The sequence below is a fragment of the Felis catus genome, chromosome F2 (assembly GCF_018350175.1).
Source record: "Felis catus isolate Fca126 chromosome F2, F.catus_Fca126_mat1.0, whole genome shotgun sequence".
NCBI lineage: Eukaryota > Metazoa > Chordata > Mammalia > Carnivora > Felidae > Felis > Felis catus.
In genome coordinates this window covers 50,637,675-50,651,568 of record NC_058385.1, presented here as the reverse complement: position 1 = coordinate 50,651,568, position 13,894 = coordinate 50,637,675, and the positions used below count along the sequence as shown (strand labels likewise).

The following is a 13,894-nucleotide window of genomic DNA, read 5'->3' as shown; positions in this document are numbered from 1 at the left end:
CCATGCACAATAAATATGAGCATTAGTTTTAGGAAATAACTTTGGGTATGGTAACTGGCTGTATTAAACTGGCTGAAGCAAATAAACCGGAAGTCTACAAAGTTTTTGAGGGAATTGTATTGTCCAGGAAACCACAAAGACACTCGTGAAAAAAAGTCTTTATTTTTCGATTCAAACGCTGACATCAATTCTTATACTCCCACATACAGAAAGCAGCCTTGGAATGCCTCTCCCAAGGAAGGCATACCCTCCAAAACTCTTTATAAATGTGGCTAAGAAAAATAATGACAAAGAAGTGGTTCCAGCAGGTTATCACCAGGGACCACAGAGAAGAAGTGGCAAAATAATTCCTCTCAAAGAGTAGAATCAAGGCCTAGTCTAACAATCTCCCCCTCTCTACTTCACCTCTACATCTAATGTGAGACTTTCCCAGTTTCTGTGCGGTGGCATTACTGAATCACTAAAGAATATTGATGATCCTGTATTTATCGTTCTTCCTCTTCCCAGTTCTTGGTAGTCATTGTAGATGCCTTATATGTGGATGTGAGGTAGGGGTACAGATAAGCTACCTTGTTGTTCATGTGTCACCTAACCATGAGGAGCCACCTGTAGATCTGATAGAGAAAACAGAGAACCTGGATTCTGAGATGGATGCAGTGAATAAAGGAGCACTGGATTATCTTCTTTGGGGAGGGAGGGAACAGATGTGAGTTTCTTTGATACATGAGATGAACAATAAGACATTTTGTTGACCAGAATTTGGACTGTGGTTAAGACGATGTTATGTGTTGAACACACTGTTTTCTCTTCCTGGGCACATGCATTTGCTATTCTCGCATAAAAATATTTTGGGAGCCATATGACTTATTTAGGTCGATAGAATGTATGCAGAAATAATGTCAGACATTTTTATACTCAGCCCTTAAAACAATACTGTACAATTCTCTATTTCCGTATTTCCCTTCAATGTTAACCTTGTATGTTTTTTCAGATACACTAAAAGACAGAAGCATCTTTGGTCCCTGAGTCACCATTTGGAGGGGAGGTGGTCAGGAGACCTGCCTAGATCTGCATCAGAATGTGGCCTGACTGAAAAATAAAGGAATTCCAAGGTCTGTTTGTTATTATCACATAGCCAAATCTATACAGCCTGAAACAGATACCGTAAGGACATTGCAGCCGAGGCCAAGCCAGGTTCTATTCAAGTTTGCAACTGGTGAAAGTCTAGAGAAATATAATCCAAAATGCAGCTAGGCTTTGCACCCTGATTTGAAAATCCAACAAGGGCACTATGTTCCAAATTACCCTGGGTCATAACTGTTCTAGTGTGCAGTTTCTCTGCTCACCAGAATTAAGTTTTCTTTAAAGACTAGACAGAAGGATGCTATAATGCCTATAGAAATCACTAGTAGATTTTTTTTTTAATTTTTTTTTCAACGTTTATTTATTTTGGGGACAGAGAGAGACAGAGCATGAACGGGGGAGGGGCAGAGAGAGAGGGTGACACAGAATCGGAAACAGGCTCCAGGCTCTGAGCCATCAGCCCAGAGCCTGACGCGGGGCTCGAACTCACGGACCGCGAGATCGTGACCTGGCTGAAGTCGGACACTTAACCGACTGCACCACCCAGGCGCCCCTACTAGTAGATTTTTTTAAAGGTATTTCATAGTGTGGCCAGAAGAGTTTTATATTTCACACTTAGACTTACCTGATGTATCTCCAAGCATCAGTTTTTCCAGTTTCCATGAGTTCTTCTCTATATCCTCATACATAGGGAGCAGGCATGCTAGTTGCCCTTTTCTTTCCCTAGATTCTGGAATAGAGGTTTAGATACAGATATCAAAAAGACAATACAGTTAAAGAAAGTCATCAATTCCTACTCCTGATGCCTCTCATTTGGTGTCCTTTTGCTTACTCTCCCATAGCATTCTCTAGAAGGGGCTAAAAATTATGCCAACGTTAGACCTGGTGACCAATCTAGCATTTGGCAAATAGTTGACTCTCGCTACTCTTCTTATTCTCCAGTGGTTCTAGACCAGACATGACGTGCTCATTTTTCTTTTATCATATTTCTCTTTATTTTTCAAAACTGATATATGAAATTCTTTGTATGCAATGAGAGGAAATCTTTTGTTTTCTCATATGTACTACATTTTTCTCATCTTTTTCCTTCTGATTTTGTCCGTGTTTATATTTTGTTTTTTCTTTGTGTTTTTGTATGAAGGTCTTCTCTCTTCCTTGATTATAAAAACATTTACTTATTATCCATTTAACTAATTTTAGTTCCTCGATTTTTATAAATTTAAATCTTTGATCCATCTGGGCTTAATTTTTCTACAAAACATGCAATGGAATCACTTTTTCTTAAGTTTATTTACTTTGAGAGAGAGTGAGTGCATAAGTTGGGGAGAGGCAGAGAGAGAGAATCCCAAGCAGGCTCCGTGCTATCAGCTTAGAGCCCAGCACAGGGCTGGATCTCATGAATCATGAGATCACAACTTGAGCCGCGATCAAGTCAGACGCTCAACCAACTGAGACACTCAGGCACCCCAGAATTTCTAATTTTTCTCAAATGGCTAAGTGGTAGTTCCAACAATGTATTTTGAATGATACAGTTTTGTCTGTTACCCTGTCAATTTATGATTCCCCTATTAAACTCCCATTTGTACTTGTTACTGTTTCTGGAGTCTCAGTTATTTTCATCCTTTATTTAAAAATATATGCTCATGTACCTTTAATTTTTTTCCCTGGTTTTCCTCTTACTTGAGTTAATTATTCTTTATTTTGCTGATGTTTATTCATTTGCCTTGAGAGTTGGTATCCCCACTTTGGTCCATTCTCCTTCTCATTTTTTATGTTTCTCCTAGAAGGTCACATCTAATTCAGTAATTTCAAATAATATTTCTTTAGAAAGGACTCCAAAATTAAAATTCCTGGTCCGGGCTCTCTCTAAAGTGCCAGAAGAGTAACCTACTCTGTGTATCTCTCTCTTTATCCTATGATCATCTCAAACCTAGTATATCTAAAATAGGAGCTCATCATTCCTACTCTCTCTCTCTCTTTTGCAGCCTGAATCTGTTCTTTGTTTCACCTTTCTTACTTTCCTCAAAAGCAACACTGTACCTCTTATGGCTCAAAATGGGAAATTCAGATTCATATATTCTGATTAATAAATAAAGTATTTTGTACCCCCCCCCCATTTCATAATTTCCTTGGCAATTCAAGCTAAGAAACATTTCTCAAATATTCTACCCCATCCATTAATTCAGGACTTGCCTCTTATTTAGACCAAGCCAAAAGCCTCTGTACTAGTTTCTCTTTCTTCAATATCTGCACTTTGCCCTACTCATCCTTTAGACGGTTTCCAGAGATATAATTTAAATCATAAATCTGATCATTGCACTCTCCTGCTTAAAAGCACTTTGTGTCTTTACAATACCAACTTCCTTAGCATTTTAACATTCTTCACCGTTATCTTCACTCTGTCTAGTCCCGTCTTGCACTACAAACCTTGTGTTACAGCTATTTGGGTTGCTTCCTACACACCAAACGTGCAGTTCGTGTTCAAACCACCTTTCACATTTACAAACAATTGCCTTCAATCCACTTTTTCTTCTTTGTCTTCTTAACATGTACCTATGTATCTGTCATGGCCTGTCTAATTGCTAGTTTTCTTTTACCTTCCCACATATTCTATTTTTTGTCCTTATTCACTTGGTCCTTATTCACAATAACATCTAGTACAAAATATTAAAGTTATTTATTTGAATGGCTGCCCTTGAGGAGAATTCCTTTCTTATTCATATTCTTATCCACTGCACCTAGCAAGGTACATACCATATAGTATATATTCAAAAATTGTCAAATTGAATTCAAATTTCTGGTAACATTTGACCATATTTTTAATGTAAAAGCATACATTCTATTTACCCCATCCCAAATGGTATTCATTCTGGTGAATTATTCTTCATTATTGATTATAGTTTTGGTGGGGGGAGTAATTCTAGGTCCCTCTCTGCTGTGACTTGAGATAATGGGTCCACTTTCTTCTCTGTGCCTTTTGGAACAGCCAGGGAAGGGTGTGTGCATAATACCAGGACCAGAGTGAATGATACAAGGAATAGAATGAATTATACAGTGACTGAGGAACTACCTGGAGGTCACTCTTTTCCTCACCACCAACAGCGTTCTAACTAGAATGTGAGAAGGAGCTTGATTGCTTCTTATTCTTGAGCTTCTGTTTTATATAAAATGTCAGCTTTTTAATGAAGTCTACCTTAATCAATTCATTTGAAATTGTAATCTCCACAAAGCCCTGATCCCCATACTTTATACAACCTCTAAAAAATTTACACAGTATTTATTATCTTCTAACATAGTACATCATTTATTTGTTAATAATTTATCCACTTCAGACTTTTTGTGTTTACTATTTGCATGGTATACCTTTTTTCCCCACCCATTTACTTTCAATCTGTGTCTTTTTTTTTTTTAATGTCTATTTATTTCTTGAGAGAGAGACGAGTGTGAGTGGGGGAAAGGCAGAGAGAGAGGGAGACACAGAATCCAAAGCAGGCTCCAGGCTCCAAGCTGTCAGCACAGAGCATGACACGGGGCCTGACCTCACAAACTGTGAGATCATGGCCTGAGCCGAAGTCGGACACTGAACCGACTGAGCCACCCAGGTGCTCCTGTCTGTGTCTTTATGTTCAAAGGAATAGTTGGAACATACTCTTTCTCTATTCTGACAACTTCCACTTTTTATGGAAAGTTTATATCATTAACATGTAATACAATTATTGACGTGGTTGGATTTGGGTCTACCATTTTATTGTCTTCTTTGTCTCCTCTGTTTTTTTCTTCTCCTGTGATTGATTTATGACTTAGAAAATCTTTAATATTTTTTATTTTAATTCATCCATTGGCTTTTTAGTTATGCCTCTTCACATATTTTTAAGTTTAAGTAAACTTAAAAATAAAGTATACATACTTATTTATTCACAGTCTATTTGGAATTGATATTGTGCTAGCTCACATAAAATATATATAGGCATATCTACTAGAATCATACAGGTTCATTAACCCTCCAAATCCTTTATGTTATAATTATCATATATATTACATTAAAATACACTATAACACCTACAAGAAAATGCTATAATTTTTGCTTTAATCAGTACTATATACTTCAAAGAAACTAAATGGAAAATAATGGTTTTTGTGTGTATCCAGATACTTACCATTTTTTATTCTCTTGTTTCCATCCTGAACATACAAGCTTTCATTGGGTATCATTTTCTTCATACTGAACAAGTTCCTTTAGCACTTCTTGTAATGCAGATGGGCTAGTGACAAATTTTTGTAGTGTTATTTGCAAACATTCTTCTTTTCTTCTTCATTCTAAAAAAAAAAATTGTGCCCACTGGATATAGAATTCTAGATTGATCATGTTTTTATATTAAAAAATTTAAGATATTGTTCCAATGCTTTATGATCTTCATATTTTTCAATGAGAAGTCAGAAATCATTCAAATTGTTGTTCCCCTCTATGTAATGTGTTCTCTTGCTACTTTCAAGATTTTCTCTTTATTGTTGATTTTCAGAATGATTTTGTTAATTTTGGTACTGCTTTAGGTTCACTGAGCTTCCCGAGTCTATAAATGTATTGCTTTCATCAAATTTGGGGAGATTTTAGTCATTGTTTATTCAAATATTTTACCTGCTCTATTCTATTTCTCCCTGCATTATTGGACTCCAACTGCACAGATAGTCAAACTTTTCATATCGTCCACAGACACCTTTTTCCATTTTTTTAATCTTTTTTCTCTGTTTATTAGATGATTTCTATTGATACATCTTCAAGTTCAAAGGTTCATTCCTCTATTATCTCCATTATCCAGTTATAACCATCTAGTTAATATTTTTCAGATGTTGAACATTTCATCTAGAAGTCTTATTTGATTTCTTTATACATCTACAAGATTTTCTCCATTGAAATATTTTAAGTTTTTTTTTACTACAAGCATATTTTCCTTCACCTTATTAAAAGTAGTTTTAATAGTTGCTTTAAAGATATCGTTTACTAACTGAAACATCTGAATCATTTCAGGGCTGAAGTCCATTGACTGTATTTTCTTTTGAAAAAAAAATGGGTTTTCATATGTTGAGTGACTTTAAGCTATAGTGTGGACATTGTGAATGATATTTTTTGGAGGCTGTAGATTCTGTTATAGTCTTCTAAACAATATTTATATTTCTGTTCCAGTAGGTAATTTACTTAGTAAAACTGCAAACATAGACTTTATCAGAAATATCAGTCTCGATGCAGTTACTTTTTTCCCCTTGGTAGGGGGATTCCTGCTTGCAGTCTGTTCTGTTCTTATATAAGTCAGAGATCAGGCAGAGATTTGGGCAGCACTGTTCAAAATTTGAGTTTTCTTTCTTGCTCTTTCTTTTCCAATATTGTCCCCATTTACTTTTCAGCCACTCTGGTTGCCCTCGGCTCTGTGTCCTGGTTCATGAAACTATATGATTTCAGTGTTTTATCTGCCTTATGTGGAGCCATTGGCATCCTCTGTCAATTGCCCTTAAGCTACAGGATATAGCAACAAGAAACTCATCCTTTGCATTTTTTCTTGTTTTGAGTCTCCATTATAGTCTATATGCTTTTCTTCTCTCTTCAAAGCCTTCAAGTAGTTCAGTTCAGTTGTTGAACAGAGTTTGTAGTCATTAGCTTTGGGAGGGACAGTGGTTAGAAGCTTACTTAACCACATTGGAACAGAACTCCTATCATTTATGAATCCACTTTGTTATTATTATTATCCGTGTACTCAGGACAAGGACCATTCCTTTTTTAATGTTTCCAAATAACTAAGAGAAGTGTTTGCAATATAATACTGAATACATGTTTGTGAAACGAGTGAATGCAAGAGAGGTGCCTAAGACGGCCGTAAGTAATAAGACAAATATATAGGGAAAAATATAAAAATGTATTGAAAGGTACAAAACAGTATTGCCAAAATGGAAAAATGCAATCTAAAAATGCATTAGTTATTCATAAATGAATCTGCACATAAAATTACACTAAAAATCATAACTGGGTACTTTTTATGGACATTGATAAACAGTCTACAAATTTATAAGGAAGAACAAAAAGCCACGAAAAGCTGAGACAACTTCGGAAAAGGAAAAGAGCAAAGTGTACTTCATTGACAATTAGAAGACTTACATAAAACATGTAATTAATTTAGCATGCTTTTGCACAAAAATAGAAAAAATATTAAAAATAAGATAAAGACAAGAAGCAGAGCGATACATATATGGGTATTTCATATTGACAGGTGATATGTACAATCAGTAAATTCTTTAATAAACAGTGCTAAGAAAATTAGTTATCTGCACATAAAAATATTTGCTCACTTGCCAAATATAAATTCTAGAAAGATAAAATCTAATTATTTATAAAAATAAAAACTTGAAATGACTAAAATAATAGTAGTTGATATTTGTAGAACTTTGTGGTTAAAATTTTCTTAAAGTAGAAAGCAAAGGCACAGATTTCAAAGAAAAGATAATAAATTTTAATTTTTTAAAATTCAGAAGAGTTGGGGCGCCTGGGTGGCTCAGTCGGTTAAGCGTCCGACTTTGGCTCAGGTCACGATCTCGAGGTCCGTGCGTTCGAGCCCCGCGTCAGGTTCTGGGCTGATGGCTCAGAGCCTGGAGCCTGTTTCTGATTCTGTGTCTCCCTCTCTCTCTGCTCCTCCCCTGTTCATGCTGTCTCTCTCTGTCTCAAAAAAAAATAAAAGTTAAAAAAAAAATTTAAAAAAAATAAAAAAAAATAGAACATTTAAAAAAAAATTCAGAAGAGTTGAACTTCAAAAAAAAAAATCCAAAGCCTTTTCAGTCCATAAAATGTAAAAGAAATTTTATTCTGACAATTCAACAAGCTATCAGGAATCAATAAGGGAAAGACAAAGAACCTAGTATATACTACTAGGTGGGAAAGTATATGGAAGGCAATTAACAGATGAAAACATGCATAATAAAAATTGAAAAATATGTTCAATATCACCAGGAATCAGGAAGATATACATTTTAAAGATGTGAAACACACTCTTCAGATTGGCAAAAATTAAATTCTGAGACTACCAAGCATTGGAAAACATGTAGGGAAATGGAAACTCTCACACGCTATTAGTGGAAGTATAAATTAGTCACTATTAGATAGTAATATTCAATATCTAGTAAAGTTGAAGATATATGTATTTTAATCTTAGAAATTCTACTAGGACATAGAAAAACCCTAGCACTTATGCACAAAGAGACAAATAGAGAAATGAGCATAAATATTTGCAATAGTAGAGATTTATAATAAACAAGTTCATAAACATGAGACTATAAATAAGATGCCATGTATTTATACAAAGGCATATTATAAAGCAGTATAAACGAATGGAACAGAGATACATGTTTCACCATGGAAAAATGTGAAAACACCGTATCAAATTAAAAAGACAGATGGATAGATAGATATACATATCATGGTACCATTTACATATGCATTTTAAGTTGAAAAAGTGGGGCGCCTGGGTGGCTCAGTCGGTTAAGCATCCAACTTTGACTCAGGTCATGATCTCACAGTTGGTGCGTTAGAGCCCCTCATTGGGCTCTGTGCTGACAGGTAGGAGCCTGGAGCCTGCTTCTGATTCTGTGTCTCCTCTCTCTGCTCCTCCCCTGCTTGTGCTCTGTCTCTCTCTCAAAAACAAATAAACTTAAAAAAAATTTGTTTAAATGGTGAAAAAGTAATATTATATATCTTTATAGCCCTATGCCATGTCATAAATATACACAAATGGCATGGGAATGATATGTAATAAATTAAAATGAGTAATTAACTGGGGGTTATTTCTTAGGTGGATGGCATCTATATGGATATTCATTATATTATAATCCATGTGTTTTGTAATTCATATATGACTGAAGTATTTAACATAAAATGGGAAGAATAATAATACTTTGGTAATAGTATTGTTTGGGAATTAAGTGAGGTAATACAAATAACTTTGGTAAAATAATAAAAAGTTGATGGGGCACTGATGATTTTTCTTTTTCTTTTTTTAAAATTTTTTCTTAGTGTTCATTTGTTCTTGAGAGAGAGACAGAGCATGAGACGGGGAGGGGCAGAGAGAGAGAGAGAGGGAGACACAGAATCCGAAGCAGGCTCCAGGCTCTGAGCTGTCAGCACAGAGCCTGACGTGAGGCTCAAAGCCATGAACTGCAAGATCATGACCTGAGCCAAAGTTGGACGCCTAACCGACTAAGCCACCCAGGCACCCGATGATTTTTCTATAAAATCACAACAGCTAGAAGTAATGAAAAAATACATTATGACAATATCTAGCAATATCAATAATGGAAACATTAAAAATGTAATGGATGAGACCCATGCTAAAATTGATTCTATTAGAAGGATAGACAAACACCAATTCAAATAAATAAAAAGATAAATTGAGTCCCTAGATAAGAAGGTTCAAATTTGTAAAGATGTTACTCCTTTAAAAATCAATTTATATGTTAATCATATCATAAAAAATTTAAAGGTAAATTGTTAACAGGGAAGTATATTTTCAAACAATTGTGGCATAGCGATAATACTTGAATAAGAACTCTTCCTCTTTTTGTTAATTTTGTGAGAGACAGGGAGAGAGAGAGAGAGAGGGCAGGGAAGGGGCAGAGAGAGGGAGAGAATCCCAAGCATGGCCTGAAACAGGGCTGGGACTCACAAATTGTGAGATCATGACATGAGCCAATATCAAAAGTCAGATGCTTAACTAACTGAGCCACCCAGGTGCCCTGAGTAAGAACTCTTTTTAACCAATAAGAAAAAATAAAACCGCAGAATTTTAAAATAGCAAAAGAAATGAGCTGATAATTTACAGTGATGAAATATAGATAGCCAGTCAACACACAGAAAATGCTCAATTGTACTAGTAATCTGAATTACAATATTAAAAAAGCAGTAAGTTTCACTTTATTAAATTAGCAGACACTTTTTAAATAATCTAGTAATATTGATGTAGGCAAAATTTCCATAATAGTGGCAAGAAAAAGTCAGGGGATTCTTCCAGAAATAAACAATTATAAACATGGGCAAAAATACTAAAAAAAACTATCATTTGAAAGTACCGGAAAACATCAAGTCGCAGGCAAAAACTTGAGAAATATTTATTCTAGAAAGAGCGCCACTGCAATGGGCAAGAACTCCAACTTTGTGGCTCTCTGATCTAGGGAAGCTCCGCTATTAACACTAAGTGAGATGGTAAGAAACCACAACCTTAATAACTTGAAGTGGCGAATAACAGAGTTCAGATCCAATAGAAGACTTGGAAATTATATACTCCAAAATCCGAACATAAACTGCCCCAATCCTGGAAGATTTCTAAATTAGTGTTTCAAGATTAAAAAATAAATAACAGTATACAATAATGATAGTATAATATAAAATAATGACATATTTGAAGAATACTTAACCTAAAATAATGCCATGTGGAAATTCTAAGATTCAAAATTATATGTAATTTAATTACATATGTGTGCTCATTTTAACAGGGAGAAAAAAAAAGGAAACAGAGGAAAAGAGAAAGAAAAGAAGGATTTATATCTTTCTTTTGTTAGTTGTTTTCTTTGTTGTCTTCTTTGTTTCTTGCTCCAAGAGGGCATAGATTTTTTTTTAAGTTTATTTATTTATTTTGAGAGAGAGAGAAAGAGAAAGAGAGAAGGAGCAGGGGAAGGGCAGAAAGAGAGGGGTGAGAGAATCCCAAGCAGGCTCTGCACTGTCAGCAGAGTCCTACATAGGGGTTGAAATCGCAAAGTGTGAGATCATGACCTGAGCCAAAATCAAGACTCAGATGCTTAACCAACGGAGCCACCTAGGTGCCCCAAGGGCACAGATATTTTTAAGAGAATTCACTTCCAAATCTTCATTTCCTTTATTTTTTTTTTAATTATTATTTTTTAATGCTTATTTATTTTTGAGAAACAGAAACAGACAGCATGAGCAGGAGAAGGGCAGAGAGAGAGAGAGGGAGACCCAGAATATGAAGCAGGCTCCAGGCTCTGAGCTGTCAGCACAGAGCCTGATGCAGGGCTCAAACTCACGAGCTGTGAGATCATGACCCGAGCCGAAGTCAGACGCTCAACCGACTGAGCCACCCAGGTGCCCCAATCTTCATTTCCTTTAATGTGTATTCTCTCATAACACAGGTCTGTCTAAAAATAAGTTGAGATATATTTTAGATTATTTTCCTACTACCACCTTCACTGTTAAAGAAGATCTTCGTGACTTTTTTGTTTTTTTTAGTGGATGATGGTAGGTATCAAACTGCTATTAAATTTAGATTCTATGACGTCCAATAAACCATAGTTCTGTTTTAAAATGTCAATACTTGGTACTTGTCAGAAATTAAGTGTTTTCAAGCTACTTTCACATGATGAAAGATGCCTGATGTGAACCTAAAAATGCTCTCACGGTGTTTCAAATTTTATTTTAAAGTATGTGAACCAAAAACATGAAGCTCCTTGCCTAAAGAATCCTGTCAAACAAAAACCTTTAGTGAGTAGTGTGGATTTTACTGAAGATCTTATAGGGAAAACAACTCAGCAGACCATTTAAAAATGTTTTACTAGACATTTCTGTTCTCCCAGAACTTTTAGAGTACATGGCCCCTGGAGTTTTGAATTTGCTTTCTCCTGTTCTTTCCTACTTACAGATTTACGGGCTCTTTTCTCTGCTCTTAGGTACTGCCCCAGCATCTCTCTCTAGACTTTTGTACCTAAATTTACATCTGTGTTTCATGCTACAGAACACTTAGTGCATCCTTTCCAGAAATATCTTTGTTTACTCGAGCCTGATTTTGGGCTGTTCCTTTGTAAACATTACAGGAGCCTTTGTAAATACGTACATATGACCAGTAGAGAGTTCTCCAAAATTTTAATGTTTATGGGGAATTTTCATTTTCTTCTTTGTGTTTTTCTGTGTTTTTCCCCCAAATTTCCACAAGCACCTTGTTACTTTATAATAAAAAAAGAAGTTATGAGAAATTGAGACATAAAAACTAAAAGAAATGGAATAAAGATTTATGGGAGCTAAAAAATGATAAAGAAAGCTTCACACGTCAATGGCAAAGGGATGGATTATTTTTTAAACGCTACTGGGAAAATTTAGAAAACCAAAGTTTTTGATCCTCACTTCATATTACGTTTGATAAATTTCAAGTAAAGAATTCAATGTAACAAATAAAACAATATTTTTAAAAACCTAAAGGAAAATGAGGTTAATGTTTAACAGTGAGAGGACATTCTGGGTATAAAATGGTTGATGAAATCACAAGGAAATACACTATAGCAGAGATACTCAAAGTTTCAGCAGATCAATTGATTCCATAAAAATTATAAAATGCTGTTGGTGGTAATATAACTTAAATCGCCAGATTCTGTAGTTAGATAGCATTTATGGCGTATCTAAAAAGTTGCTGCACATAAGACAAATATATTGTTAACTTTAAATGCTTTAAAAGTTTGGAAGTTGAAGAAAACAATCAAACATATTATTTGGAAACCAAACACAGTTTAAAAACATATTTATTTCCTGTTTCCCAATTTTGAGGATGCCCTTTTTAGTTCACATGTAAGAAAACTAAGTCTTAGAGTGGCCCGTTTTCGTAGAGTGATGCAGTCCTCCAGGTAGGGCCCTTCTAATCCACGGCTCTCTGTCATTAAGACCTTTGTTCAGCAAAATACACAATTGTCTGCCTAGTACTGTTCCAAAACCAATGGTCAGAGAGTGGGGAAATTGAGCAAAGAGGAGCCTGAGCAAAAAGGAACTAAACAAATTGTATCCTACACTCCAACTTCAATCGGAGCCTCATTCCTTTTGCTTGTTAAATATATAGGGGTACCAAGTCAGATTCTGTTCGATGAGTTTGCTGTTACAAATGCACACAAGTTTGAGAAATGTGTACTTCTGTAAACATTCATATGCCAGTTATGACCATTTCTTTAAAAATTATGTTTAAATTCACTAAACCAGAAGATATCTTCCTATCTTTGCAATTTGATGTGAATCAGGAAGTACAAAACAATAATTGTATTCCCAATTAGGTATTCAACAAATAAACAACAAAAATTTCTTATGCTTGCAGAGTTCCAGAAGGCCTTCCCAATAAAATCATTTAGCCTTTGTTGAATTTTGCCAGTGAGAATGTAAATTCCGTAGAGATTATTTTTTCTAGTAGTAGTTTCTACTGCAACCTAACCTTGGCTTCTCACAGAGGAAATTGATGTATGCTGAGCATTTAAACAAATAAGTAAAAGATTTGTCTGTAGTAGGTTTCAATATTTCTCTTGTAAGTGATAAGCCTACCACTGTAGTATTCCATTTAAAAGTATAGGTTTTCCATGGGGCACCTGCGTGGCTTAGTCGGGTAAGTGTCCGACTTCAGCTTAGGTCATGATCTCACAGCTCGTGGGTCCGAGCCCCGCGTAGGGCTCTGTGCTGACAGCTCAAAGCCTGGAGCCTGCTTCGGATTCTGTGCCTCCCTCTTTCTTTGCCCCTCCCATGCTCACACTCTGTCTCTCAACAATAAATAAATGTAAAAACAAAACAAAACAAAAAAAGCAAAAAAAAAAAAAAAACACCCCAAAACGACTAGTTTTCCAAAAGTCAAGGTTATTGATGGGAAGTAACTCTTTCTTTTTTGGGGGGGGGGGGACAGAGGGAGAATTGACTATTTCAATATAATACGTTTATATATTTTTTTTAAATATTGTAACATATAGCACAAACAGAAATTAATCTAAGTAGTGCAAAATTGTTTCAGCAGAGAGTGTACCCGAA

General features: G+C 35.3%; 1 long non-coding RNA gene across 1 annotated transcript in view; it reads right to left on the bottom strand.

Annotated features, from left to right (window-relative positions):
- LOC109496155 overlaps window positions 1-13,894 on the bottom strand; it is a 212,534-nt gene that overhangs the window by 21,307 nt on the left and 177,333 nt on the right. Inside the window, exons 8-9 of the long non-coding RNA XR_006592182.1 lie at window positions 5,241-5,400; window positions 1,709-1,813 (exon numbers count right to left, since the gene is read on the bottom strand). This is a non-coding gene — a long non-coding RNA (uncharacterized LOC109496155). The remainder of the gene's footprint in view (window positions 1-1,708; window positions 1,814-5,240; window positions 5,401-13,894) is intronic.